At 45.0% G+C, this 26,649-nt stretch overlaps 18 non-coding genes across 18 annotated transcripts; all 18 read left to right on the forward strand.

Annotated features, from left to right (window-relative positions):
* Window positions 1-1,422: 1,422 nt before the first annotated feature.
* Window positions 1,423-1,495, forward strand: trnar-ccu (transfer RNA arginine (anticodon CCU)). The gene has a single exon. It is a non-coding gene; the product is annotated as a tRNA-Arg (tRNA).
* Window positions 1,496-2,054: 559 nt separating this feature from the next.
* Window positions 2,055-2,126, forward strand: trnat-cgu (transfer RNA threonine (anticodon CGU)). The gene has a single exon. It is a non-coding gene; the product is annotated as a tRNA-Thr (tRNA).
* Window positions 2,127-3,080: 954 nt separating this feature from the next.
* Window positions 3,081-3,153, forward strand: trnar-ccu (transfer RNA arginine (anticodon CCU)). Its single transcript has one exon. It is a non-coding gene; the product is annotated as a tRNA-Arg (tRNA).
* Window positions 3,154-4,185: 1,032 nt separating this feature from the next.
* trnar-ccu (transfer RNA arginine (anticodon CCU)) lies at window positions 4,186-4,258 on the forward strand. Its single transcript has one exon. It is a non-coding gene; the product is annotated as a tRNA-Arg (tRNA).
* A 2,145-nt stretch (window positions 4,259-6,403) lies between these two features.
* trnar-ccu (transfer RNA arginine (anticodon CCU)) lies at window positions 6,404-6,476 on the forward strand. The gene has a single exon. It is a non-coding gene; the product is annotated as a tRNA-Arg (tRNA).
* A 1,032-nt stretch (window positions 6,477-7,508) lies between these two features.
* On the forward strand, window positions 7,509-7,581 carry trnar-ccu (transfer RNA arginine (anticodon CCU)). The gene has a single exon. It is a non-coding gene; the product is annotated as a tRNA-Arg (tRNA).
* Window positions 7,582-8,616: 1,035 nt separating this feature from the next.
* On the forward strand, window positions 8,617-8,689 carry trnar-ccu (transfer RNA arginine (anticodon CCU)). The gene has a single exon. It is a non-coding gene; the product is annotated as a tRNA-Arg (tRNA).
* A 562-nt stretch (window positions 8,690-9,251) lies between these two features.
* On the forward strand, window positions 9,252-9,323 carry trnat-cgu (transfer RNA threonine (anticodon CGU)). Its single transcript has one exon. It is a non-coding gene; the product is annotated as a tRNA-Thr (tRNA).
* A 962-nt stretch (window positions 9,324-10,285) lies between these two features.
* Window positions 10,286-10,358, forward strand: trnar-ccu (transfer RNA arginine (anticodon CCU)). Its single transcript has one exon. It is a non-coding gene; the product is annotated as a tRNA-Arg (tRNA).
* A 1,032-nt stretch (window positions 10,359-11,390) lies between these two features.
* Window positions 11,391-11,463, forward strand: trnar-ccu (transfer RNA arginine (anticodon CCU)). Its single transcript has one exon. It is a non-coding gene; the product is annotated as a tRNA-Arg (tRNA).
* Window positions 11,464-13,612: 2,149 nt separating this feature from the next.
* On the forward strand, window positions 13,613-13,685 carry trnar-ccu (transfer RNA arginine (anticodon CCU)). The gene has a single exon. It is a non-coding gene; the product is annotated as a tRNA-Arg (tRNA).
* A 2,700-nt stretch (window positions 13,686-16,385) lies between these two features.
* trnar-ccu (transfer RNA arginine (anticodon CCU)) lies at window positions 16,386-16,458 on the forward strand. Its single transcript has one exon. It is a non-coding gene; the product is annotated as a tRNA-Arg (tRNA).
* A 2,141-nt stretch (window positions 16,459-18,599) lies between these two features.
* Window positions 18,600-18,673, forward strand: trnar-ccu (transfer RNA arginine (anticodon CCU)). The gene has a single exon. It is a non-coding gene; the product is annotated as a tRNA-Arg (tRNA).
* Window positions 18,674-19,705: 1,032 nt separating this feature from the next.
* On the forward strand, window positions 19,706-19,778 carry trnar-ccu (transfer RNA arginine (anticodon CCU)). Its single transcript has one exon. It is a non-coding gene; the product is annotated as a tRNA-Arg (tRNA).
* Window positions 19,779-21,093: 1,315 nt separating this feature from the next.
* On the forward strand, window positions 21,094-21,166 carry trnar-ccu (transfer RNA arginine (anticodon CCU)). Its single transcript has one exon. It is a non-coding gene; the product is annotated as a tRNA-Arg (tRNA).
* A 284-nt stretch (window positions 21,167-21,450) lies between these two features.
* On the forward strand, window positions 21,451-21,522 carry trnat-cgu (transfer RNA threonine (anticodon CGU)). Its single transcript has one exon. It is a non-coding gene; the product is annotated as a tRNA-Thr (tRNA).
* Window positions 21,523-22,836: 1,314 nt separating this feature from the next.
* Window positions 22,837-22,908, forward strand: trnai-aau (transfer RNA isoleucine (anticodon AAU)). The gene has a single exon. It is a non-coding gene; the product is annotated as a tRNA-Ile (tRNA).
* Window positions 22,909-24,778: 1,870 nt separating this feature from the next.
* Window positions 24,779-24,850, forward strand: trnai-aau (transfer RNA isoleucine (anticodon AAU)). The gene has a single exon. It is a non-coding gene; the product is annotated as a tRNA-Ile (tRNA).
* Window positions 24,851-26,649: the final 1,799 nt, after the last annotated feature.

Below are 26,649 nucleotides of genomic sequence, written 5' to 3' on the forward strand. Positions count from 1 at the left end.
TGCTTCTATCAGTTCGTATAGGTGAAAAGGATTTCACAGTACCCCAGTGGCCTAAGACACTGGCCTCCTAAGCCAGTGATTGTGGGTTCAGGTCCCATCTGGGGTGTTTGAAAGCAGAGTGGCGCAGCGGAAGCGTGCTGGGCCCATAACCCAGAGGTCGATGGATTAAAACCATCCTCTGCTAAACAGTTTATTTTTAGCAATGAAGTGCGAACAATAATTTTTTTTCTCTATATCATGGGCATGTGTAAGTGCCTTCCGTTACACCTTTTTTTTTACTGCTTCTATCAGTTCGTATAGGTGAAAAGGATTTCACAGTACCCCAGTGGCCTAAGACACTGGCCTCCTAAGCCATGGATTGTGGGTCTTACTCTTTTCTGGAGTGGTTGAAAGCAGAGTGGCGCAGCGGAAGCGTGCTGGGCCCATAACCCAGAGGTCGATGGATCGAAACCATCCTCTGCTAAAAAGATTTTTTTTAGCAATGAAGTGCGAACAATAAATTTTTTTCTCTATATCATGGGCATGTGTAAGTGCCTTCCGTTACACCTTTTTTTTTACTGCTTCTATCAGTTCGTATAGGTGAAAAGGATTTCACAGTACCCCAGTGGCCTAAGACACTGGCCTCCTAAGCCATGGATTGTGGGTCTTACTCTTTTCTGGAGTGGTTGAAAGCAGAGTGGCGCAGCGGAAGCGTGCTCGGCCCATAACCCAGAGGTCGATGGATCGAAACCATCCTCTGCTAAACAGCATATTTTTAGCAATGAAGTGCGAACAATTAATTTTTTTCTCTATATCATGGGCATGTGTAAGTGCCTTCCGTTACACCTTTTTTTTACTGCTTCTATCAGTTCGTATAGGAGAAAAGGATTTCGCAGTACACCAGTGGCCTGAGACACTGGCCTCCTAAGCCATGGATTGTGATTCCTACTCTTTTCTGCATAGTCTAAAAGCAGAGTGGCGCAGCGGAAGCGTGCTGGTCCCATAACCCAGAGGTCGATGGATCGAAACCATCCTCTGCTAAACAGTTTATTTTTAGCAATGAAGTGCGAACAATAATTTTTTTCTCTATATCATGGGCATGTGTAAGTGCCTTCCGTTACACATTTTTTTTACTGCTTCTATCAGTTCGTATAGGTGAAAAGGATTTCACAGTACCCCAGTGGCCTGAGACACTGGCCTCCTAAGCCATGGATTGTGATTCCTACTCTTTTCACGGAGTGGTTGAAAGCAGAGTGGCGCAGCGGAAGCGTGCTGGGCCCAGAGGTCGATGAATCAAAACCATCCTCTGCTAAACAGTTTGTTTTTAGCATTGAAGTGCGAAGAAAAAAAATCTGCTATATCATGGGCATTTGTCAGTGCCTTCTGTTACACATTTTTTTTACTGCTTCAATGAGTTTGTACTGGTCGTAAATGAACTACAGTGCCCCAGTGGCCTAATGGATAAGGCACTGGCCTCCTAAGCCAGTGATTGTGGGTTCAAGTCCCATCTGGGGTGTTTGAAAGCAGAGTGGCGCAGCGGAAGCGTGCTGGGCCCAGAGGTCGATGGATTGAAACCATCCTCTGCTAAACAGTTTATTTTTAACAATGAAGTGCGAACAATAATTTTTTTTGTCTATATCATGGGCATGTGTAAGTGCCTTCCGTTACACCTTATTTTTACTGCTTCTATCAGTTCGTATAGGTGAAAAGGATTTCACAGTACCCCAGTGGCCTAAGACACTGGCCTCCTAAGCCATGGATTGTGGGTCTTACTCTTTTCTGGAGTGGTCTGAAAGCAGAGTGGCGCAGCGGAAGCGTGCTGGGCCCATAACCCAGAGGTCGATGGATCGAAACCATCCTCTGCTAAACAGCTTATTTTTAGCAATGAAGTGCGAACAATTAATTTTTTTCTCTATATCATGGGCATGTGTAAGTGCCTTCCGTTACACCTTATTTTTACTGCTTCTATCAGTTCGTATAGGTGAAAAGGATTTCGCAGTACCCCAGTGGCCTAAGACACTGGCCTCCTAAGCCATGGATTGTGGGGTCTTAGCTCTTTTCTGGAGTGGTTTGAAAGCAGAGTGGCGCAGCGGAAGCGTGCTGGGCCCGTAACCCAGAGGTCGATGGATCGAAACCATCCTCTGCTAAAGAGATTATTTTTAGCAATGAAGTGCGAACAATTAATTTTTTTCTCTATATCATGGGCATGTGTAAGTGCCTTCCGTTACACCTTTTTTTACTGCTTCTATCAGTTCGTATAGGTGAAAAGGATTTCGCAGTACACCAGTGGCCTAAGACACTGGCCTCCTAAGCCATGGATTGTGGTTCCTACTCTTTTCTGGAGTGGTCTAAAAGCAGAGTGGCGCAGCGGAAGCGTGCTGGGCCCATAACCCAGAGGTCGATGGATCGAAACCATCCTCTGCTAAACAGTTTATTTTTAGCAATGAAGTGCGAACAATTAAATTTTTTCTCTATATCATGGGCATGTGTAAGTGCCTTCCGTTACACCTTTTTTTACTGCTTCTATCAGTTCGTATAGGTGAAAAGGATTTCGCAGTACCCCAGTGGCCTAAGACACTGGCCTCCTAAGCCAGTGATTGTGGGTAGGTCCCACTCTGGGGTGTTTAAAAGCAGAGTGGCGCAGCGGAAGCGTGCTGGGCCCATAACCCAGAGGTCGATGGATCAAAACCATCCTCTGCTAAACAGTTTATTTTTAGCAATGAAGTGCGAACAATAATTTTTTTCTCTATATCATGGGCATGTGTAAGTGCCTTCCGTTACACATTTTTTTACTGCTTCTATCAGTTCATATAGGTGAAAAGGATTTCACAGTACCCCAGTGGCCAGAGACACTGGCCTCCTAAGCCATGGATTGTGATTCCTACTCTTTTCACGGAGTGGTTGAAAGCAGAGTGGCGCAGCGGAAGCGTGCTGGGACCCAGAGGTCGATGGATCGAAACCATCCTCTGCTAAACAGTTTGTTTTTAGCAATGAAGTGCGAAGAATAAATCTGCTATATCATGGGCATGTGTAAGTGCCTTCCGTTACACATTTTTTTACTGCTTCAATGAGTTTGTATAGGTCGTAAATGAACTTACAGTGCCCCAGTGGCCTAATGGATAAGGCACTGGCCTCCTAAGCCAGAGATTGTGGGTTCAAGTCCCATCTGGGGTGTTTGAAAGCAGAGTGGCGCAGCGGAAGCGTGCTGGGCCCATAACCAAGAGGTCGATGGATTAAAACCATCCTCTGCTAAACAGTTTATTTTTAGCAATGAAGTGCGAACAATAATTTTTTTTCTCTATATCATGGGCATGTGTAAGTGCCTTCCGTTACACATTTTTTTTACTGCTTCTATCAGTTCGTATAGGTGAAAAGGATTTCACAGTACCCCAGTGGCCTAAGACACTGGCCTCCTAAGCCATGGATTGTGGGTCTTACTCTTTTCTGGAGTGGTTGAAAGCAGAGTGGCGCAGCGGAAGCCTGCTGGGCCCATAACCCAGAGGTCGATGGATCGAAACCATCCTCTGCTAAAAAGATTTTTTTAGCAATGAAGTGCGAACAATTAATTTTTTCTCTATATCATGGGCATGTGTAAGTGCCTTCCGTTACACCTTTTTTTACTGCTTCTATCAGTTCGTATAGGAGAAAAGGATTTCGCAGTACACCAGTGGCCTGAGACACTGGCCTCCTAAGCCATGGATTGTGATTCCTACTCTTTTCTGGATAGTCTAAAAGCAGAGTGGCGCAGCGGAAGCGTGCTGGGCCCATAACCCAGAGGTCGATGGATTGAAACCATCCTCTGCTAAACAGTTTATTTTTAGCAATGAAGTGCGAACAATAATTTTTTTCTCTATATCATGGGCATGTGTAAGTGCCTTCCGTTACACATTTTTTTTACTGCTTCTATCAGTTCGTATAGGTGAAAAGGATTTCACAGTACCCCAGTGGCCAGAGACACTGGCCTCCTAAGCCATGGATTGTGATTCCTACTCTTTTCACGGAGTGGTTGAAAGCAGAGTGGCGCAGCGGAAGCGTGCTGGGCCCAGAGGTCGATGAATCAAAACCATCCTCTGCTAAACAGTTTGTTTTTAGCATTGAAGTGCGAAGAAAAAAATCTGCTATATCATGGGCATTTGTAAGTGCCTTCTGTTACACATTTTTTTTACTGCTTCAATGAGTTTGTACTGGTCGTAAATGAACTACAGTGCCCCAGTGGCCTAATGGATAAGGCACTGGCCTCCTAAGCCAGAGATTGTGGGTTCAAGTCCCATCTGGGGTGTTTGAAAGCAGAGTGGCGCAGCGGAAGCGTGCTGGGCCCATAACCAAGAGGTCGATGGATTAAAACCATCCTCTGCTAAACAGTTTATTTTTAGCAATGAAGTGCGAACAATAATTTTTTTTCTCTATATCATGGGCATGTGTAAGTGCCTTCCGTTACACATTTTTTTTACTGCTTCTATCAGTTCGTATAGGTGAAAAGGATTTCACAGTACCCCAGTGGCCTAAGACACTGGCCTCCTAAGCCATGGATTGTGGGTCTTACTCTTTTCTGGAGTGGTTGAAAGCAGAGTGGCGCAGCGGAAGCCTGCTGGGCCCATAACCCAGAGGTCGATGGATCGAAACCATCCTCTGCTAAAAAGATTTTTTTTAGCAATGAAGTGCGAACAATTAATTTTTTTCTCTATATCATGGGCATGTGTAAGTGCCTTCCGTTACACCTTTTTTTTTACTGCTTCTATCAGTTCGTATAGGTGAAAAGGATTTCGCAGTACACCAGTGGCCTGAGACACTGGCCTCCTAAGCCATGGATTGTGATTCCTACTCTTTTCTGCATAGTCTAAAAGCAGAGTGGCGCAGCAGAAGCGTGCTGGGCCCATAACCCAGAGGTCGATGGATCGAAACCATCCTCTGCTAAACAGCATATTTTTAGCAATGAAGTGCGAACAATTAAATTTTTTCTCTATATCATGGGCATGTGTAAGTGCCTTCCGTTACACCTTTTTTTTACTGCTTCTATCAGTTCGTATAGGTGAAAAGGATTTCACAGTACCCCAGTGGCCTAAGACACTGGCCTCCTAAGCCAGTGATTGTGGGTTCAGGTCCCATCTGGGGTGTTTGAAAGCAGAGTGGCGCAGCGGAAGCGTGCTGGGCCCATAACCCAGAGGTCGATGGATCAAAACCATCCTCTGCTAAACAGCTTATTTTTAGCAATGAAGTGCGAACAATAATTTTTTTCTCTATATCATGGGCATGTGTAAGTGCCTTCCGTTACACATTTTTTTACTGCTTCTATCAGTTCGTATAGGTGAAAAGGATTTCACAGTACCCCAGTGGCCTAAGACACTGGCCTCCTAAGCCATGGATTGTGGGTCTTACTCTTTTCTGGAGTGGTTGAAAGCAGAGTGGCGCAGCGGAAGCGTGCTGGGCCCATAACCCAGAGGTCGATGGATCGAAACCATCCTCTGCTAAAAAGATTTTTTTTAGCAATGAAGTGCGAACAATAAATTTTTTCTCTATATCATGGGCATGTGTAAGTGCCTTCCGTTACACCTTTTTTTACTGCTTCTATCAGTTCGTATAGGTGAAAAGGATTTCACAGTACCCCAGTGGCCTAAGACACTGGCCTCCTAAGCCATGGATTGTGGGTCTTACTCTTTTCTGGAGTGGTTGAAAGCAGAGTGGCGCAGCGGAAGCGTGCTGGGCCCATAACCCAGAGGTCGATGGATCGAAACCATCCTCTGCTAAACAGTATATTTTTAGCAATGAAGTGCGAACAATTAATTTTTTTCTCTATATCATGGGCATGTGTAAGTGCCTTCCGTTACACCTTTTTTTACTGCTTCTATCAGTTCGTATAGGAGAAAAGGATTTCGCAGTACACCAGTGGCCTGAGACACTGGCCTCCTAAGCCATGGATTGTGATTCCTACTCTTTTCTGCATAGTCTAAAAGCAGAGTGGCGCAGCGGAAGCGTGCTGGGCCCATAACCCAGAGGTCGATGGATCGAAACCATCCTCTGCTAAACAGTTTATTTTTAGCAATGAAGTGCGAACAATACATTTTTTTCTCTATATCATGGGCATGTGTAAGTGCCTTCCGTTACACATTTTTTTTACTGCTTCTATCAGTTCGTATAGGTGAAAAGGATTTCACAGTACCCCAGTGGCCAGAGACACTGGCCTCCTAAGCCATGGATTGTGATTCCTACTCTTTTCACGGAGTGGTTGAAAGCAGAGTGGCGCAGCGGAAGCGTGCTGGGCCCAGAGGTCGATGAATCAAAACCATCCTCTGCTAAACAGTTTGTTTTTAGCATTGAAGTGCGAAGAAAAAAAATCTGCTATATCATGGGCATTTGTCAGTGCCTTCTGTTACACATTTTTTTTACTGCTTCAATGAGTTTGTACTGGTCGTAAATGAACTACAGTGCCCCAGTGGCCTAATGGATAAGGCACTGGCCTCCTAAGCCAGTGATTGTGGGTTCAAGTCCCATCTGGGGTGTTTGAAAGCAGAGTGGCGCAGCGGAAGCGTGCTGGGCCCATAACCCAGAGGTCGATGGATTGAAACCATCCTCTGCTAAACAGTTTATTTTTAGCAATGAAGTGCGAACAATATTTTTTTTTGTCTATATCATGGGCATGTGTAAGTGCCTTCCGTTACACATTATTTTTACTGCTTCTATCAGTTCGTATAGGTCAAAAGGATTTCACAGTACCCCAGTGGCCTAAGACACTGGCCTCCTAAGCCATGGATTGTGGGTCTTACTCTTTTCTGGAGTGGTTGAAAGCAGAGTGGCGCAGCGGAAGCGTGCTGGGCCCATAACCCAGAGGTCGATGGATCGAAACCATCCTCTGCTAAACAGATTTTTTTTAGCAATGAAGTGCGAACAATTAATTTTTTCTCTATATCATGGGCATGTGTAAGTGCCTTCCGTTACACCTTTTTTTTACTGCTTCTATCAGTTCGTATAGGTGAAAAGGATTTCGCAGTACACCAGTGGCCTGAGACACTGGCCTCCTAAGCCATGGATTGTGGTTCCTACTCTTTTCTGCATAGTCTAAAAGCAGAGTGGCGCAGCGGAAGCGTGCTGGGCCCATAACCCAGAGGTCGATGGATCGAAACCATCCTCTGCTAAACAGCTTATTTTTAGCAATGAAGTGCGAACAATAATTTTTTTCTCTATATCATGGGCATGTGTAAGTGCCTTCCGTTACACATTTTTTTACTGCTTCTATCAGTTCGTATAGGTGAAAAGGATTTCACAGTACCCCAGTGGCCAGAGACACTGGCCTCCTAAGCCATGGATTGTGATTCCTACTCTTTTCACGGAGTGGTTGAAAGCAGAGTGGCGCAGCGGAGCGTGCTGGGACCCAGAGGTCGATGAATCAAAACCATCCTCTGCTAAACAGTTTGTTTTTAGCATTGAAGTGCGAAGAAAAAATTCTGCTATATCATGGGCATTTGTCAGTGCCTTCTGTTACACATTTTTTTACTGCTTCAATGAGTTTGTACTGGTCGTAAATGAACTACAGTGCCCCAGTGGCCTAATGGATAAGGCACTGGCCTCCTAAGCCAGTGATTGTGGGTTCAAGTCCCATCTGGGGTGTTTGAAAGCAGAGTGGCGCAGCGGAAGCGTGCTGGGCCCATAACCCAGAGGTCGATGGATTGAAACCATCCTCTGCTAAACAGTTTATTTTTAGCAATGAAGTGCGAACAATAATTTTTTTCTCTATATCATGGGCATGTGTAAGTGCCTTCCGTTACACATTTTTTTTACTGCTTCTATCAGTTCGTATAGGTGAAAAGGATTTCACAGTACCCCAGTGGCCTAAGACACTGGCCTCCTAAGCCAGGGATTGTGGGTCTTACTCTTTTCTGGAGTGGTTGAAAGCAGAGTGGCGCAGCGGAAGCGTGCTGGGCCCATAACCCAGAGGTCGATGGATCGAAACCATCCTCTGCTAAACAGCTTATTTTTAGCAATGAAGTGCGAACAATTAATTTTTTTCTCTATATCATGGGCATGTGTAAGTGCCTTCCGTTACACATTTTTTTACTGCTTCTATCAGTTCGTATAGGTGAAAAGGATTTCGCAGTACACCAGTGGCCTGAGACACTGGCCTCCTAAGCCATGGATTGTGATTCCTACTCTTTTCTGCATAGTCTAAAAGCAGAGTGGCGCAGCGGAAGCGTGCTGGGCCCATAACCCAGAGGTCGATGGATCGAAACCATCCTCTGCTAAACAGTTTATTTTTAGCAATGAAGTGCGAACAATAATTTTTTTTCTCTATATCATGAGCATGTGTAAGTGCATTCCGTTACACATTTTTTTTACTGCTTCTATCAGTTCGTATAGGTGAAAAGGATTTCACAGTACCCCAGTGGCCAGAGACACTGGCCTCCTAAGCCATGGATTGTGATTCCTACTCTTTTCACGGAGTGGTTGAAAGCAGAGTGGCGCAGCGGAAGCGTGCTGGGCCCAGAGGTCGATGAATCAAAACCATCCTCTGCTAAACAGTTTGTTTTTAGCATTGAAGTGCGAAGAAAAAAAATCTGCTATATCATGGGCATTTGTCAGTGCCTTCTGTTACACATTTTTTTTACTGCTTCAATGAGTTTGTACTGGTCGTAAATGAACTACAGTGCCCCAGTGGCCTAATGGATAAGGCACTGGCCTCCTAAGCCAGAGATTGTGGGTTCAAGTCCCATCTGGGGTGTTTGAAAGCAGAGTGGCGCAGCGGAAGCGTGCTGGGCCCATAACCAAGAGGTCGATGGATTAAAACCATCCTCTGCTAAACAGTTTATTTTTAGCAATGAAGTGCGAACAATAATTTTTTTTCTCTATATCATGGGCATGTGTAAGTGCCTTCCGTTACACATTTTTTTTACTGCTTCTATCAGTTCGTATAGGTGAAAAGGATTTCACAGTACCCCAGTGGCCTAAGACACTGGCCTCCTAAGCCAGTGATTGTGGGTTCAGGTCCCATCTGGGGTGTTTGAAAGCAGAGTGGCGCAGCGGAAGCGTGCTGGGCCCATAACCCAGAGGTCGATGGATTAAAACCATCCTCTGCTAAACAGCTTATTTTTAGCAATGAAGTGCGAACAATAATTTTTTTTCTCTATATCATGGGCATGTGTAAGTGCCTTCCGTTACACCTTATTTTTACTGCTTCTATCAGTTCGTATAGGTCAAAAGGATTTCACAGTACCCCAGTGGCCTAAGACACTGGCCTCCTAAGCCATGGATTGTGGGTCTTACTCTTTTCTGGAGTGGTTGAAAGCAGAGTGGCGCAGCGGAAGCGTGCTGGGCCCGTAACCCAGAGGTCGATGGATCGAAACCATCCTCTGCTAAACAGATTTTTTTTAGCAATGAAGTGCGAACAATTAATTTTTTTCTCTATATCATGGGCATGTGTAAGTGCCTTCCGTTACACCTTTTTTTTTACTGCTTCTATCAGTTCGTATAGGTGAAAAGGATTTCGCAGTACACCAGTGGCCTGAGACACTGGCCTCCTAAGCCATGGATTGTGATTCCTACTCTTTTCTGCATAGTCTAAAAGCAGAGTGGCGCAGCGGAAGCGTGCTGGGCCCATAACCCAGAGGTCGATGGATCGAAACCATCCTCTGCTAAACAGCATATTTTTAGCAATGAAGTGCGAACAATTAATTTTTTTCTCTATATCATGGGCATGTGTAAGTGCCTTCCGTTACACCTTTTTTTACTGCTTCTATCAGTTCGTATAGGTGAAAAGGATTTCACAGTACCCCAGTGGCCTAAGACACTGGCCTCCTAAGCCAGTGATTGTGGGTTCAGGTCCCATCTGGGGTGTTTGAAAGCAGAGTGGCGCAGCGGAAGCGTGCTGGGCCCATAACCCAGAGGTCGATGGATTAAAACCATCCTCTGCTAAACAGTTTATTTTTAGCAATGAAGTGCGAACAATAATTTTTTTTCTCTATATCATGGGCATGTGTAAGTGCCTTCCGTTACACATTTTTTTTACTGCTTCTATCAGTTCATATAGGTGAAAAGGATTTCACAGTACCCCAGTGGCCAGAGACACTGGCCTCCTAAGCCATGGATTGTGATTCCTACTCTTTTCACGGAGTGGTTGAAAGCAGAGTGGCGCAGCGGAAGCGTGCTGGGATAACCCAGAGGTCGATGGATCGAAACCATCCTCTGCTAAACAGTTTGTTTTTAGCATTGAAGTGCGAAGAAAAAAATCTGCTATATCATGGGCATGTGTAAGTGCCTTCCGTTACACATTTTTTTTACTGCTTCAATGAGTTTGTACTGGTCGTAAATGAACTACAGTGCCCCAGTGGCCTAATGGATAAGGCACTGGCCTCCTAAGCCAGTGATTGTGGGTTCAAGTCCCATCTGGGGTGTTTGAAAGCAGAGTGGCGCAGCGGAAGCGTGCTGGGCCCATAACCAAGAGGTCGATGGATTAAAACCATCCTCTGCTAAACAGTTTATTTTTAGCAATGAAGTGCGAACAATAATTTTTTTTCTCTATATCATGGGCATGTGTAAGTGCCTTCCGTTACACATTTTTTTTACTGCTTCTATCAGTTCGTATAGGTGAAAAGGATTTCACAGTACCCCAGTGGCCTAAGACACTGGCCTCCTAAGCCATGGATTGTGGGTCTTACTCTTTTCTGGAGTGGTTGAAAGCAGAGTGGCGCAGCGGAAGCCTGCTGGGCCCATAACCCAGAGGTCGATGGATCGAAACCATCCTCTGCTAAAAAGATTTTTTTTAGCAATGAAGTGCGAACAATTAATTTTTTCTCTATATCATGGGCATGTGTAAGTGCCTTCCGTTACACCTTTTTTTTACTGCTTCTATCAGTTCGTATAGGAGAAAAGGATTTCGCAGTACACCAGTGGCCTGAGACACTGGCCTCCTAAGCCATGGATTGTGATTCCTACTCTTTTCTGCATAGTCTAAAAGCAGAGTGGCGCAGCGGAAGCGTGCTGGGCCCATAACCCAGAGGTCGATGGATCGAAACCATCCTCTGCTAAACAGTTTATTTTTAGCAATGAAGTGCGAACAATAATTTTTTTCTCTATATCATGGGCATGTGTAAGTGCCTTCCGTTACACATTTTTTTACTGCTTCTATCAGTTCGTATAGGTGAAAAGGATTTCACAGTACCCCAGTGGCCAGAGACACTGGCCTCCTAAGCCATGGATTGTGATTCCTACTCTTTTCACGGAGTGGTTGAAAGCAGAGTGGCGCAGCGGAAGCGTGCTGGGCCCAGAGGTCGATGAATCAAAACCATCCTCTGCTAAACAGTTTGTTTTTAGCATTGAAGTGCGAAGAAAAAAATCTGCTATATCATGGGCATTTGTCAGTGCCTTCTGTTACACATTTTTTTACTGCTTCAATGAGTTTGTACTGGTCGTAAATGAACTACAGTGCCCCAGTGGCCTAATGGATAAGGCACTGGCCTCCTAAGCCAGTGATTGTGGGTTCAAGTCCCATCTGGGGTGTTTGAAAGCAGAGTGGCGCAGCGGAAGCGTGCTGGGCCCATAACCAAGAGGTCGATGGATTGAAACCATCCTCTGCTAAACAGTTTATTTTTAGCAATGAAGTGCGAACAATAATTTTTTTCTCTATATCATGGGCATGTGTAAGTGCCTTCCGTTACACATTTTTTTTACTGCTTCTATCAGTTCGTATAGGTGAAAAGGATTTCACAGTACCCCAGTGGCCTAAGACACTGGCCTCCTAAGCCATGGATTGTGGGTCTTACTCTTTTCTGGAGTGGTTGAAAGCAGAGTGGCGCAGCGGAAGCCTGCTGGGCCCATAACCCAGAGGTCGATGGATCGAAACCATCCTCTGCTAAACAGATTTTTTTAGCAATGAAGTGCGAACAATTAATTTTTTTCTCTATATCATGGGCATGTGTAAGTGCCTTCCGTTACACCTTTTTTTTTACTGCTTCTATCAGTTCGTATAGGTGAAAAGGATTTCGCAGTACACCAGTGGCCTGAGACACTGGCCTCCTAAGCCATGGATTGTGATTCCTACTCTTTTCTGCATAGTCTAAAAGCAGAGTGGCGCAGCGGAAGCGTGCTGGGCCCATAACCCAGAGGTCGATGGATCGAAACCATCCTCTGCTAAACAGCATATTTTTAGCAATGAAGTGCGAACAATTAAATTTTTTCTCTATATCATGGGCATGTGTAAGTGCCTTCCGTTACACCTTTTTTTTACTGCTTCTATCAGTTCGTATAGGTGAAAAGGATTTCACAGTACCCCAGTGGCCTAAGACACTGGCCTCCTAAGCCAGTGATTGTGGGTTCAGGTCCCATCTGGGGTGTTTGAAAGCAGAGTGGCGCAGCGGAAGCGTGCTGGGCCCATAACCCAGAGGTCGATGGATTAAAACCATCCTCTGCTAAACAGCTTATTTTTAGCAATGAAGTGCGAACAATAATTTTTTTTCTCTATATCATGGGCATGTGTAAGTGCCTTCCGTTACACATTTTTTTTACTGCTTCTATCAGTTCGTATAGGTGAAAAGGATTTCACAGTACCCCAGTGGCCTAAGACACTGGCCTCCTAAGCCATGGATTGTGGGTCTTACTCTTTTCTGGAGTGGTTGAAAGCAGAGTGGCGCAGCGGAAGCGTGCTGGGCCCATAACCCAGAGGTCGATGGATCGAAACCATCCTCTGCTAAAAAGATTTTTTTTAGCAATGAAGTGCGAACAATAAATTTTTTTCTCTATATCATGGGCATGTGTAAGTGCCTTCCGTTACACCTTTTTTTTTACTGCTTCTATCAGTTCGTATAGGTGAAAAGGATTTCACAGTACCCCAGTGGCCTAAGACACTGGCCTCCTAAGCCATGGATTGTGGGTCTTACTCTTTTCTGGAGTGGTTGAAAGCAGAGTGGCGCAGCGGAAGCGTGCTGGGCCCATAACCCAGAGGTCGATGGATCGAAACCATCCTCTGCTAAACAGCATATTTTTAGCAATGAAGTGCGAACAATTAATTTTTTTCTCTATATCATGGGCATGTGTAAGTGCCTTCCGTTACACCTTTTTTTTACTGCTTCTATCAGTTCGTATAGGAGAAAAGGATTTCGCAGTACACCAGTGGCCTGAGACACTGGCCTCCTAAGCCATGGATTGTGATTCCTACTCTTTTCTGCATAGTGTAAAAGCAGAGTGGCGCAGCGGAAGCGTGCTGGGCCCATAACCCAGAGGTCGATGGATTGAAACCATCCTCTGCTAAACAGTTTATTTTTAGCAATGAAGTGCGAACAATAATTTTTTTTCTCTATATCATGAGCATGTGTAAGTGCCTTCCGTTACACATTTTTTTTACTGCTTCTATCAGTTCGTATAGGTGAAAAGGATTTCACAGTACCCCAGTGGCCAGAGACACTGGCCTCCTAAGCCATGGATTGTGATTCCTACTCTTTTCACGGAGTGGTTGAAAGCAGAGTGGCGCAGCGGAAGCGTGCTGGGCCCAGAGGTCGATGAATCAAAACCATCCTCTGCTAAACAGTTTGTTTTTAGCATTGAAGTGCGAAGAAAAAAAATCTGCTATATCATGGGCATTTGTCAGTGCCTTCTGTTACACATTTTTTTTACTGCTTCAATGAGTTTGTACTGGTCGTAAATGAACTACAGTGCCCCAGTGGCCTAATGGATAAGGCACTGGCCTCCTAAGCCAGTGATTGTGGGTTCAAGTCCCATCTGGGGTGTTTGAAAGCAGAGTGGCGCAGCGGAAGCGTGCTGGGCCCATAACCCAGAGGTCGATGGATTGAAACCATCCTCTGCTAAACAGTTTATTTTTAGCAATGAAGTGCGAACAATAATTTTTTGTTGTCTATATCATGGGCATGTGTAAGTGCCTTCCGTTACACATTTTTTTTACTGCTTCTATCAGTTCGTATAGGTCAAAAGGATTTCACAGTACCCCAGTGGCCTAAGACACTGGCCTCCTAAGCCATGGATTGTGGGTCTTACTCTTTTCTGGAGTGGTTGAAAGCAGAGTGGCGCAGCGGAAGCGTGCTGGGCCCATAACCCAGAGGTCGATGGATCGAAACCATCCTCTGCTAAACAGATTTTTTTTAGCAATGAAGTGCGAACAATTAATTTTTTTCTCTATATCATGGGCATGTGTAAGTGCCTTCCGTTACACCTTTTTTTTACTGCTTCTATCAGTTCGTATAGGTGAAAAGGATTTCGCAGTACACCAGTGGCCTGAGACACTGGCCTCCTAAGCCATGGATTGTGATTCCTACTCTTTTCTGCATAGTCTAAAAGCAGAGTGGCGCAGCGGAAGCGTGCTGGGCCCATAACCCAGAGGTCGATGGATTGAAACCATCCTCTGCTAAACAGTTTATTTTTAGCAATGAAGTGCGAACAATACATTTTTTTCTCTATATCATGGGCATGTGTAAGTGCCTTCCGTTACACACTTTTTTTACTGCTTCTATCAGTTCGTATAGGTGAAAAGGATTTCACAGTACACCAGTGGCCAAAGACACTGGCCTCCTAAGCCATGGATTGTGGGTTCCTACTCTCCGGAGTGGTTGAAAGCAGAGTGGCGCAGCGGAGCGTGCTGGGCCCATAACCCAGAGGTCGATGGATCGAAACCATCCTCTGCTAAACAGTTTGTTTTTAGCAATGAAGTGCGAAGAAAAAAATTTCTCTATATCATGGGCATGTGTAAGTGCCTTCCGTTACACATTTTTTTACTGCTTCAATGAGTTCGTATTGGTCGTAAAGGAACTACAGTACCCCAGTGGCCAGATAAGACACTGGCCTCCTAAGCCAGTGATTGTGGGTTCAAGTCCCATCTGGGGTGTTTGAAAGCAGAGTGGCGCAGCGGAAGCGTGCTGGGCCCATAACCCAGAGGTCGATGGATCGAAACCATCCTCTGCTAAACAGCTTATTTTTAGCAATGAAGTGCGAACAATAATTTTTTTCTCTATATCATGGGCATGTGTAAGTGCCTTCCGTTACACCTTTTTTTACTGCTTCTATCAGTTCGTATAGGTCAAAAGGATTTCACAGTACCCCAGTGGCCTAAGACACTGGCCTCCTAAGCCATGGATTGTGGGTCTTACTCTTTTCTGGAGTGGTTGAAAGCAGAGTGGCGCAGCGGAAGCGTGCTGGGCCCATAACCCAGAGGTCGATGGATCGAAACCATCCTCTGCTAAACAGATTTTTTTTAACAATGAAGTGCGAACAATTAATTTTTTTCTCTATATCATGGGCATGTGTAAGTGCCTTCCGTTACACCTTTTTTTTTACTGCTTCTATCAGTTTGTATAGGTGAAAAGGATTTCACAGTACCCCAGTGGCCTAAGACACTGGCCTCCTAAGCCAGTGATTGTGGGTTCAGGTCCCATCTGGGGTGTTTGAAAGCAGAGTGGCGCAGCGGAAGCGTGCTGGGCCCATAACCAAGAGGTCGATGGATTAAAACCATCCTCTGCTAAACAGTTTATTTTTAGCAATGAAGTGCGAACAATAATTTTTTTTCTCTATATCATGGGCATGTGTAAGTGCCTTCCGTTACACATTTTTTTACTGCTTCTATCAGTTCGTATAGGTGAAAAGGATTTCACAGTACCCCAGTGGCCTAAGACACTGGCCTCCTAAGCCATGGATTGTGGGTCTTACTCTTTTCTGGAGTGGTTGAAAGCAGAGTGGCGCAGCGGAAGCCTGCTGGGCCCATAACCCAGAGGTCGATGGATCGAAACCATCCTCTGCTAAAAAGATTTTTTTTAGCAATGAAGTGCGAACAATTAATTTTTTTCTCTATATCATGGGCATGTGTAAGTGCCTTCCGTTACACCTTTTTTTTTACTGCTTCTATCAGTTCGTATAGGAGAAAAGGATTTCGCAGTACACCAGTGGCCTGAGACACTGGCCTCCTAAGCCATGGATTGTGATTCCTACTCTTTTCTGCATAGTCTAAAAGCAGAGTGGCGCAGCGGAAGCGTGCTGGGCCCATAACCCAGAGGTCGATGGATTGAAACCATCCTCTGCTAAACAGTTTATTTTTAGCAATGAAGTGCGAACAATAATTTTTTTTCTCTATATCATGGGCATGTGTAAGTGCCTTCCGTTACACATTTTTTTTACTGCTTCTATCAGTTCGTATAGGTGAAAAGGATTTCACAGTACCCCAGTGGCCAGAGACACTGGCCTCCTAAGCCATGGATTGTGATTCCTACTCTTTTCACGGAGTGGTTGAAAGCAGAGTGGCGCAGCGGAAGCGTGCTGGGCCCAGAGGTCGATGGATCAAAACCATCCTCTGCTAAACAGTTTGTTTTTAGCATTGAAGTGCGAAGAAAAAAAATCAGCTATATCATGGGCATTTGTCAGTGCCTTCTGTTACACATTTTTTTACTGCTTCAATGAGTTTGTACTGGTCGTAAATGAACTACAGTGCCCCAGTGGCCTAATGGATAAGGCACTGGCCTCCTAAGCCAGTGATTGTGGGTTCAAGTCCCATCTGGGGTGTTTGAAAGCAGAGTGGCGCAGCGGAAGCGTGCTGGGCCCATAACCAAGAGGTCGATGGATCAAAACCATCCTCTGCTAAACAGTTTATTTTTAGCAATGAAGTGCGAACAATAATTTTTTTCTCTATATCATGGGCATGTGTAAGTGCCTTCCGTTACACATTTTTTTTACTGCTTCTATCAGTTCGTATAGGTGAAAAGGATTTCACAGTACCCCAGTGGCCTAAGACACTGGCCTCCTAAGCCATGGATTGTGGGTCTTACTCTTTTCTGGAGTGGTTGAAAGCAGAGTGGCGCAGCGGAAGCGTGCTGGGCCCATAACCCAGAGGTCGATGGATCGAAACCATCCTCTGCTAAAAAGATTTTTTTAGCAATGAAGTGCGAACAATTAATTTTTTTCTCTATATCATGGGCATGTGTAAGTGCCTTCCGTTACACCTTTTTTTTACTGCTTCTATCAGTTCGTATAGGTGAAAAGGATTTCGCAGTACACCAGTGGCCTGAGACACTGGCCTCCTAAGCCATGGATTGCGATTCCTACTCTTTTCTGCATAGTCTAAAAGCAGAGTGGCGCAGCGGAAGCGTGCTGGGCCCATAACCCAGAGGTCGATGGATCGAAACCATCCTCTGCTAAACAGCATATTTTTAGCAATGAAGTGCGAACAATTAAATTTTTTCTCTATATCATGGGCATGTGTAAGTGCCTTCCGTTACACCTTTTTTTACTGCTTCTATCAGTTCGTATAGGTGAAAAGGATTTCACAGTACCCCAGTGGCCTAAGACACTGGCCTCCTAAGCCAGTGATTGTGGGTTCAGGTCCCATCTGGGGTGGTTGAAAGCAGAGTGGCGCAGCGGAAGCGTGCTGGGCCCATAACCCAGAGGTCGATGGATTGAAACCATCCTCTGCTAAACAGCTTATTTTTAGCAATGAAGTGCGAACAATAATTTTTTTTCTCTATATCATGGGCATGTGTAAGTGCCTTCCGTTACACATTTTTTTTACTGCTTCTATCAGTTCGTATAGGTGAAAAGGATTTCACAGTACCCCAGTGGCCTAAGACACTGGCCTCCTAAGCCATGGATTGTGGGTCTTACTCTTTTCTGGAGTGGTTGAAAGCAGAGTGGCGCAGCGGAAGCGTGCTGGGCCCATAACCCAGAGGTCGATGGATCGAAACCATCCTCTGCTAAAAAGATTTTTTTTAGCAATGAAGTGCGAACAATACATTTTTTTCTCTATATCATGGGCATGTGTAAGTGCCTTCCGTTACACCTTTTTTTTTACTGCTTCTATCAGTTCGTATAGGTGAAAAGGATTTCACAGTACCCCAGTGGCCTAAGACACTGGCCTCCTAAGCCATGGATTGTGGGTCTTACTCTTTTCTGGAGTGGTTGAAAGCAGAGTGGCGCAGCGGAAGCGTGCTGGGCCCATAACCCAGAGGTCGATGGATCGAAACCATCCTCTGCTAAACAGCATATTTTTAGCAATGAAGTGCGAACAATTAATTTTTTCTCTATATCATGGGCATGTGTAAGTGCCTTCCGTTACACCTTTTTTTACTGCTTCTATCAGTTCGTATAGGAGAAAAGGATTTCGCAGTACACCAGTGGCCTGAGACACTGGCCTCCTAAGCCATGGATTGTGATTCCTACTCTTTTCTGCATAGTCTAAAAGCAGAGTGGCGCAGCGGAAGCGTGCTGGGCCCATAACCCAGAGGTCGATGGATTGAAACCATCCTCTGCTAAACAGTTTATTTTTAGCAATGAAGTGCGAACAATAATTTTTTTCTCTATATCATGGGCATGTGTAAGTGCCTTCCGTTACACATTTTTTTACTGCTTCTATCAGTTCGTATAGGTGAAAAGGATTTCACAGTACCCCAGTGGCCAGAGACACTGGCCTCCTAAGCCATGGATTGTGATTCCTACTCTTTTCACGGAGTGGTTGAAAGCAGAGTGGCGCAGCGGAAGCGTGCTGGGCCCAGAGGTCGATGGATCAAAACCATCCTCTGCTAAACAGTTTGTTTTTAGCATTGAAGTGCGAAGAAAAAAATCTGCTATATCATGGGCATTTGTCAGTGCCTTCTGTTACACATTTTTTTACTGCTTCAATGAGTTTGTACTGGTCGTAAATGAACTACAGTGCCCCAGTGGCCTAATGGATAAGGCACTGGCCTCCTAAGCCAGTGATTGTGGGTTTCAAGTCCCATCTGGGGTGTTTGAAAGCAGAGTGGCGCAGCGGAAGCGTGCTGGGCCCATAACCCAGAGGTCGATGGATTGAAACCATCCTCTGCTAAACAGTTTATTTTTAACAATGAAGTGCGAACAATAATTTTTTTTGTCTATATCATGGGCATGTGTAAGTGCCTTCCGTTACACCTTATTTTTACTGCTTCTATCAGTTCGTATAGGTCAAAAGGATTTCACAGTACCCCAGTGGCCTAAGACACTGGCCTCCTAAGCCATGGATTGTGGGTCTTACTCTTTTCTGGAGTGGTTGAAAGCAGAGTGGCGCAGCGGAAGCGTGCTGGGCCCATAACCCAGAGGTCGATGGATCGAAACCATCCTCTGCTAAACAGATTTTTTTAGCAATGAAGTGCGAACAATAAATTTTTTCTCTATATCATGGGCATGTGTAAGTGCCTTCCGTTACACCTTTTTTTACTGCTTCTATCAGTTCGTATAGGTGAAAAGGATTTCGCAGTACACCAGTGGCCTGAGACACTGGCCTCCTAAGCCATGGATTGTGATTCCTACTCTTTTCTGCATAGTCTAAAAGCAGAGTGGCGCAGCGGAAGCGTGCTGGGCCCATAACCCAGAGGTCGATGGATCGAAACCATCCTCTGCTAAACAGTTTATTTTTAGCAATGAAGTGCGAACAATAATTTTTTTCTCTATATCATGGGCATGTGTAAGTGCCTTCCGTTACACATTTTTTTTACTGCTTCTATCAGTTCGTATAGGTGAAAAGGATTTCACAGTACCCCAGTGGCCAGAGACACTGGCCTCCTAAGCCATGGATTGTGATTCCTACTCTTTTCACGGAGTGGTTGAAAGCAGAGTGGCGCAGCGGAGCGTGCTGGGCCCAGAGGTCGATGAATCAAAACCATCCTCTGCTAAACAGTTTGTTTTTAGCATTGAAGTGCGAAGAAAAAAAATCTGCTATATCATGGGCATTTGTCAGTGCCTTCTGTTACACATTTTTTTTACTGCTTCAATGAGTTTGTACTGGTCGTAAATGAACTACAGTGCCCCAGTGGCCTAATGGATAAGGCACTGGCCTCCTAAGCCAGTGATTGTGGGTTCAAGTCCCATCTGGGGTGTTTGAAAGCAGAGTGGCGCAGCGGAAGCGTGCTGGGCCCATAACCCAGAGGTCGATGGATTGAAACCATCCTCTGCTAAACAGTTTATTTTTAGCAATGAAGTGCGAACAATAATTTTTTTTCTCTATATCATGGGCATGTGTAAGTGCCTTCCGTTACACATTTTTTTTACTGCTTCTATCAGTTCGTATAGGTGAAAAGGATTTCACAGTACCCCAGTGGCCTAAGACACTGGCCTCCTAAGCCATGGATTGTGGGTCTTACTCTTTTCTGGAGTGGTTGAAAGCAGAGTGGCGCAGCGGAAGCGTGCTGGGCCCATAACCCAGAGGTCGATGGATCGAAACCATCCTCTGCTAAACAGATTTTTTTTAGCAATGAAGTGCGAACAATTAATTTTTTTCTCTATATCATGGGCATGTGTAAGTGCCTTCCGTTACACCTTTTTTTTTACTGCTTCTATCAGTTCGTATAGGTGAAAAGGATTTCACAGTACCCCAGTGGCCTGAGACACTGGCCTCCTAAGCCAGTGATTGTGGGTCTTAGGTCTTTTCTGGGGTGGTTGAAAGCAGAGTGGCGCAGCGGAAGCGTGCTGGGCCCATAACCCAGAGGTCGATGGATCAAAACCATCCTCTGCTAAACAGCATATTTTTAGCAATGAAGTGCGAACAATAAATTTTTTTCTCTATATCATGGGCATGTGTAAGTGCCTTCCGTTACACATTTTTTTACTGCTTCTATCAGTTCGTATAGGTGAAAAGGATTTCGCAGTACACCAGTGGCCTGAGACACTGGCCTCCTAAGCCATGGATTGTGATTCCTACTCTTTTCTGCATAGTCTAAAAGCAGAGTGGCGCAGCGGAAGCGTGCTGGGCCCATAACCCAGAGGTCGATGGATCGAAACCATCCTCTGCTAAACAGTTTATTTTTAGCAATGAAGTGCGAACAATAATTTTTTTTCTCTATATCATGAGCATGTGTAAGTGCCTTCCGTTACACATTTTTTTACTGCTTCTATCAGTTCATATAGGTGAAAAGGATTTCACAGTACCCCAGTGGCCAGAGACACTGGCCTCCTAAGCCATGGATTGTGATTCCTACTCTTTTCACGGAGTGGTTGAAAGCAGAGTGGCGCAGCGGAAGCGTGCTGGGCCCAGAGGTCGATGAATCAAAACCATCCTCTGCTAAACAGTTTGTTTTTAGCATTGAAGTGCGAAGAAAAAAAATCTGCTATATCATGGGCATTTGTCAGTGCCTTCTGTTACACATTTTTTTTACTGCTTCAATGAGTTTGTACTGGTCGTAAATGAACTACAGTGCCCCAGTGGCCTAATGGATAAGGCACTGGCCTCCTAAGCCAGTGATTGTGGGTTCAAGTCCCATCTGGGGTGTTTGAAAGCAGAGTGGCGCAGCGGAAGCGTGCTGGGCCCATAACCCAGAGGTCGATGGATTGAAACCATCCTCTGCTAAACAGTTTATTTTTAGCAATGAAGTGCGAACAATAATTTTTTTTCTCTATATCATGGGCATGTGTAAGTGCCTTCCGTTACACCTTATTTTTACTGCTTCTATCAGTTCGTATAGGTGAAAAGGATTTCACAGTACCCCAGTGGCCTAAGACACTGGCCTCCTAAGCCATGGATTGTGGGTCTTACTCTTTTCTGGAGTGGTTGAAAGCAGAGTGGCGCAGCGGAAGCGTGCTGGGCCCGTAACCCAGAGGTCGATGGATCGAAACCATCCTCTGCTAAACAGATTTTTTTTAGCAATGAAGTGCGAACAATACATTTTTTTCTCTATATCATGGGCATGTGTAAGTGCCTTCCGTTACACATTTTTTTTACTGCTTCTATCAGTTCGTATAGGTGAAAAGGATTTCACAGTACCCCAGTGGCCTAAGACACTGGCCTCCTAAGCCATGGATTGTGGGTCTTACTCTTTTCTGGAGTGGTTGAAAGCAGAGTGGCGCAGCGGAAGCGTGCTGGGCCCATAACCCAGAGGTCGATGGATCGAAACCATCCTCTGCTAAACAGCATATTTTTAGCAATGAAGTGCGAACAATTAATTTTTTTCTCTATATCATGGGCATTTGTAAGTGCCTTCCGTTACACCTTTTTTTTTACTGCTTCTATCAGTTCGTATAGGAGAAAAGGATTTCGCAGTACACCAGTGGCCTGAGACACTGGCCTCCTAAGCCATGGATTGTGATTCCTACTCTTTTCTGCATAGTCTAAAAGCAGAGTGGCGCAGCGGAAGCGTGCTGGGCCCATAACCCAGATGTCGATGGATCGAAGCCATCCTCTGCTAAACAGCTTATTTCTAGCAATGAAGTGCGAACAATTTTTTTTCTCTATAGCATGGGCATGTGTAAGTGCCTTCCGTTACACATTTTTTTTACTGCTTCTATCAGTTCGTATAGGTGAAAAGGATTTCACAGTACACCAGTGGCCAGAGACACTGGCCTCCTAAGCCATGGATTGTGGTTCCTACTCTTTTCACGGAGTGGTTGAAAGCAGAGTGGCGCAGCGGAAGCGTGCTGGGCCCATAACCCAGAGGTCGATGGATCAAAACCATCCTCTGCTAAACAGTTTATTTTTAGCAATGAAGTGCGAAGAAACATTTTTTTCTCTATATCATGGGCATGTGTAAGTGCCTTCCGTTACACATTTTTTTACTGCTTCTATCAGTTCGTATAGGTGAAAAGGATTTCACAGTACCCCAGTGGCCTAAGACACTGGCCTCCTAAGCCATGGATTGTGGGTCTTACTCTTTTCTGGAGTGGTTGAAAGCAGAGTGGCGCAGCGGAAGCGTGCTGGGCCCATAACCCAGAGGTCGATGGATCGAAACCATCCTCTGCTAAACAGCTTATTTTTAGCAATGAAGTGCGAACAATACATTTTTTTCTCTATATCATGGGCATGTGTAAGTGCCTTCCGTTACACATTTTTTTACTGCTTCTATCAGTTCGTATAGGTGAAAAGGATTTCACAGTACCCCAGTGGCCTAAGACACTGGCCTCCTAAGCCATGGATTGTGGGTCTTACTCTTTTCTGGAGTGGTTGAAAGCAGAGTGGCGCAGCGGAAGCGTGCTGGGCCAATAACCCAGAGGTCGATGGATCGAAACCATCCTCTGCTAAACAGTTTATTTTTAGCAATGAAGTGCGAACAATATTTTTTTCTCTATATCATGGGCATGTGTAAGTGCCTTCCGTTACACCTTATTTTTACTGCTTCTATCAGTTCGTATAGGTGAAAAGGATTTCACAGTACCCCAGTGGCCTAAGACACTGGCCTCCTAAGCCATGGATTGTGGGTCTTACTCTTTTCTGGAGTGGTTGAAAGCAGAGTGGCGCAGCGGAAGCGTGCTGGGCCCATAACCCAGAGGTCGATGGATCGAAACCATCCTCTGCTAAACAGTTTATTTTTAGCAATGAAGTGCGAACAATAATTTTTTTCTCTATATCATGGGCATGTGTAAGTGCCTTCCGTTACACCTTATTTTTACTGCTTCTATCAGTTCGTATAGGTGAAAAGGATTTCACAGTACCCCAGTGGCCTAAGACACTGGCCTCCTAAGCCATGGATTGTGGGTCTTACTCTTTTCTGGAGTGGTTGAAAGCAGAGTGGCGCAGCGGAAGCGTGCTGGGCCCATAACCCAGAGGTCGATGGATCGAAACCATCCTCTGCTAAACAGATTTTTTTTAGCAATGAAGTGCGAACAATAAATTTTTTTCTCTATATCATGGGCATGTGTAAGTGCCTTCCGTTACACATTTTTTTACTGCTTCTATCAGTTCGTATAGGTGAAAAGGATTTCACAGTACCCCAGTGGCCTAAGACACTGGCCTCCTAAGCCATGGATTGTGGGTCTTACTCTTTTCTGGAGTGGTTGAAAGCAGAGTGGCGCAGCGGAAGCGTGCTGGGCCCATAACCCAGAGGTCGATGGATCGAAACCATCCTCTGCTAAACAGCTTATTTTTAGCAATGAAGTGCGAACAATTAATTTTTTTCTCTATATCATGGGCATGTGTAAGTGCCTTCCGTTACACCTTTTTTTACTGCTTCTATCAGTTCGTATAGGAGAAAAGGATTTCGCAGTACACCAGTGGCCTGAGACACTGGCCTCCTAAGCCATGGATTGTGATTCCTACTCTTTTCTGCATAGTCTAAAAGCAGAGTGGCGCAGCGGAAGCGTGCTGGGCCCATAACCCAGATGTCGATGGATCGAAGCCATCCTCTGCTAAACAGTTTATTTCTAGCAATGATGTGTGAACACATTTTTTTTTCTCGCTATAGCATGGGCATGTGTCAGTGCCTTCCGTTACACATTTTTTTTACTGCTTCTATCAGTTCGTATAGGTGAAAAAGATTTCACAGTACACCAGTGGCCAGAGACACTGGCCTCCTAAGCCATGGATTGTGATTCCTACTCTTTTCACGGAGTGGTTGAAAGCAGAGTGGCGCAGCGGAAGCGTGCTGGGCCCATAACCCAGAGGTCGATGGATCGAAACCATCCTCTGCTAAACAGTTTATTTTTAGCAATGAAGTGCGAAGAACCATTTTTTTTCTCTATATGATGGGCATGTGTAAGTGCCTTCCGTTACACATTTTTTTTACTGCTTCTATCAGTTCGTATAGGTGAAAAGGATTTCACAGTACCCCAGTGGCCTAAGACACTGGCCTCCTAAGCCATGGATTGTGGGTCTTACTCTTTTCTGCAGTGGTTGAAAGCAGAGTGGCGCAGCGGAAGCGTGCTGGGCCCATAACCCAGAGGTCGATGGATCGAAACCATCCTCTGCTAAACAGCTTATTTTTAGCAATGAAGTGCGAACAATACATTTTTTTCTCTATATCATGGGCATGTGTAAGTGCCTTCCGTTACACATTTTTTTACTGCTTCTATCAGTTCGTATAGGTGAAAAGGATTTCACAGTACCCCAGTGGCCTAAGACACTGGCCTCCTAAGCCATGGATTGTGGGTCTTACTCTTTTCTGGAGTGGTTGAAAGCAGAGTGGCGCAGCGGAAGCGTGCTGGGCCAATAACCCAGAGGTCGATGGATCGAAACCATCCTCTGCTAAACAGTTTATTTTTAGCAATGAAGTGCGAACAATATTTTTTTCTCTATATCATGGGCATGTGTAAGTGCCTTCCGTTACACCTTTTTTTACTGCTTCTATCAGTTCGTATAGGTGAAAAGGATTTCACAGTACCCCAGTGGCCTAAGACACTGGCCTCCTAAGCCATGGATTGTGGGTCTTACTCTTTTCTGCAGTGGTTGAAAGCAGAGTGGCGCAGCGGAAGCGTGCTGGGCCCATAACCCAGAGGTCGATGGATCGAAACCATCCTCTGCTAAACAGTTTATTTTTAGCAATGAAGTGCGAACAATAATTTTTTTCTCTATATCATGGGCATGTGTAAGTGCCTTCCGTTACACATTTTTTTTACTGCTTCTATCAGTTCGTATAGGTGAAAAGGATTTCACAGTACCCCAGTGGCCTAAGACACTGGCCTGCTAAGCCATGGATTGTGGGTCTTACTCTTTTCTGGAGTGGTTGAAAGCAGAGTGGCGCAGCGGAAGCGTGCTGGGCCCATAACCCAGAGGTCGATGGATCGAAACCATCCTCTGCTAAACAGTTTATTTTTAGCAATGAAGTGCGAACAATTAATTTTTTTCTCTATATCATGGGCATGTGTAAGTGCCTTCCGTTACACCTTTTTTTACTGCTTCTATCAGTTCGTATAGGTGAAAAGGATTTCGCAGTACACCAGTGGCCTGAGACACTGGCCTCCTAAGCCATGGATTGTGATTCCTACTCTTTTCTGCATAGTCTAAAAGCAGAGTGGCGCAGCGGAAGCGTGCTGGGCCCATAACCCAGAGGTCGATGGATCGAAACCATCCTCTGCTAAACAGCTTATTTTTAGCAATGAAGTGCGAACAATTAATTTTTTTCTCTATATCATGGGCATGTGTAAGTGCCTTCCGTTACACATTTTTTTTACTGCTTCTATCAGTTCGTATAGGTGAAAAGGATTTCACAGTACCCCAGTGGCCTAAGACACTGGCCTCCTAAGCCATGGATTGTGGGTCTTACTCTTTTCTGGAGTGGTTGAAAGCAGAGTGGCGCAGCGGAAGCGTGCTGGGCCCATAACCCAGAGGTCGATGGATCGAAACCATCCTCTGCTAAACAGATTTTTTTTAGCAATGAAGTGCGAACAATACATTTTTTCTCTATATCATGGGCATGTGTAAGTGCCTTCCGTTACACATTTTTTTTACTGCTTCTATCAGTTCGTATAGGTGAAAAGGATTTCACAGTACCCCAGTGGCCTAAGACACTGGCCTCCTAAGCCATGGATTGTGGGTCTTACTCTTTTCTGGAGTGGTTGAAAGCAGAGTGGCGCAGCGGAAGCGTGCTCGGCCCATAACCCAGAGGTCGATGGATCGAAACCATCCTCTGCTAAACAGCATATTTTTAGCAATGAAGTGCGAACAATTAATTTTTTTCTCTATATCATGGGCATGTGTAAGTGCCTTCCGTTACACCTTTTTTTACTGCTTCTATCAGTTCGTATAGGTGAAAAGGATTTCGCAGTACACCAGTGGCCTGAGACACTGGCCTCCTAAGCCATGGATTGTGATTCCTACTCTTTTCTGCATAGTCTAAAAGCAGAGTGGCGCAGCGGAAGCGTGCTGGGCCCATAACCCAGATGTCGATGGATCGAAGCCATCCTCTGCTAAACAGTTTATTTCTAGCAATGAAGTGCGAACACATTTTTTTTCTCGCTATAGCATGGGCATGTGTCAGTGCCTTCCGTTACACATTTTTTTTACTGCTTCTATCTGTTCGTATAGGTGAAAAAGATTTCACAGTACAC

Source organism: Salmo salar, chromosome ssa17 (assembly GCF_905237065.1).
Source record: "Salmo salar chromosome ssa17, Ssal_v3.1, whole genome shotgun sequence".
NCBI classification, from domain to species: domain Eukaryota; kingdom Metazoa; phylum Chordata; class Actinopteri; order Salmoniformes; family Salmonidae; genus Salmo; species Salmo salar.